The 1870-nt window shown below is 41.5% G+C and overlaps 1 pseudogene; it reads right to left on the reverse strand.

Annotated features, from left to right (window-relative positions):
* Positions 1 to 906: 906 nt before the first annotated feature.
* LOC122747202 lies at positions 907 to 1463 on the reverse strand (annotated as a pseudogene).
* Positions 1464 to 1870: the final 407 nt, after the last annotated feature.

Genomic DNA, 1870 nt, shown 5'->3' on the forward strand with positions numbered 1-1870 from the left:
AATGCCACCTCATGGTCTCTTTTACAATAAGGTATCTCCCGTTTATATATCAAGATCATTCAAAATTCCTTAAAAAAGGTCATAACAAAAATGATCCTGTTCAATGATCCTCTGATAATTAAAGTCAAATGAGGCATAAGAAAAGGAGATAGATGATTGCCAAAAGTATTTGCCATTCTGATGGAGGAGATATAATGCAGATACAGTCTAGGTTAGAAGAATGGCCTATGGATGGCTGTCATCCAGATGCTCATTTACAGATGACATTCTATTGATAAAATGAAGCCCCAGTACATCTTAGAGATTCCTAAAGAGATTGCTAATCACTCAGCGTGGACTGTGTACCCACATTGGAAAGGTCTAATAAATGAAGAATGTCTGTTACTTAAATTTCAACATGCATATCCCCTTATATTTTGTTCAACAGTATTTATATCTGGAAAAGGCAATGTAAATGGACAATAAGATGGACCTAGAATTTAAAAAGAGAACAGTGGTCTAAATTGATTTTGAGAATCTGTAAAACTTTTCCTGACTCCAGGCTTCCCATCAAAACAAATACCTCTCTCTCTCTCTCTTTTTTTTTTAAATGGCAAAATAGATTTTATTGTGTCAGGGCTGTTGGAAAGACCACCAGCCGCCAACACTTGCCAGAAGTGTTCCTGCAGCACGCCCTCCTGTGCAAAAGAGGCCCTGCTTCACAGTGATGAGCATTGCAGTTTTTTGTATACATTCAAAATATGTACTTATATCTATCTATCACTCTCTGCAGGTGAAAATCACTTCATTTTTGTTCACCAGTTTAGTCCTTGACTTATTTTTACCAAGTTCTGCCCCGGCACTGTCCTAAAGTCAATCTAAAGGTGATAACTGCAAATAGGTTTCAAGACAAGTCAACTGTTTTCTTCACAGCCTCAGGGCTTTTTTTGAGCTGCAATCTTTGTATGGGATGGGGGTATTGTCTGTGATTGAGATCACCTCTAGGCCCTCCATGGTCAACCCTTTGATGGCAGATAGGTGCCCAGTGCCCAGGCCTTTCACCACCACTCTGACATGGAGCACTCCCTTGGCTGTGGCTTTTGCTGTTGTAGCTGTGCCTGCAGTTTGTGCTGCAATCCCTGTGGCCTTTTTTGCATTTCTGAACCTTTCAGTGCCACAAGAAGTTCAGGCAAATGACTCATTCCTGGAAGAGACCACCTGGATGTGTGTGTATTGTTATATGTTGCTTTAATGTGAGCTATTGGGATTTCTTCATATTTCTTGCCTCCATAAGTCAAGGAGCTCTCCTGGCCTGGAACTGGAGGAAAAATGCTGAACTTGCTGGATCTCTGGGCATTCCCTGGCTCTGCTTCTATTTCTACCTCTGTTTTCTCCACACATCTTGGGGCCTTGGCAGGCCTTTGTAGAGAGCACCACCTGGAGCAGCGTTCTGGGCCCCCAAAAGGGTGGGCCCAGGCCCCCATGGCAAAGAGGTGCCAACAGGTGGTCCTCAAGATTGCATGGACTGCCCTATCTTTTTAAAATACAAATAATTTCATTTTATGGTGGTGTGATATAGAGCATCACCGCCTGCTAAGAATTGTGGATAAGCATCTAACATAGCACAATGAAAAATGTGTATAGTGGGTGCGAGCAGGCAGCAACATATAAGCAACAAAAGAACAAAAGGAGCAATGAATGATATCAAGGTTTGGGGGAGAAGAATTGGGCATTCTAGGTGGAAGATGGAAAGCGACAGGTATTCTGCTGAGTATTTTCAACTGATTCCTGAGTAGTGGTATTTTTTCAGGTATTATAATTTCCCTTTCCCCATTTTATTTCCTTTCCCTTGATCCTACTGACCCTGTTTGTGTTTTGTTTTTTTTTTAAG

Source organism: Dromiciops gliroides, chromosome 1 (genome assembly GCF_019393635.1).
Source record: "Dromiciops gliroides isolate mDroGli1 chromosome 1, mDroGli1.pri, whole genome shotgun sequence".
Classification (NCBI taxonomy): Eukaryota; Metazoa; Chordata; class Mammalia; order Microbiotheria; family Microbiotheriidae; genus Dromiciops; species Dromiciops gliroides.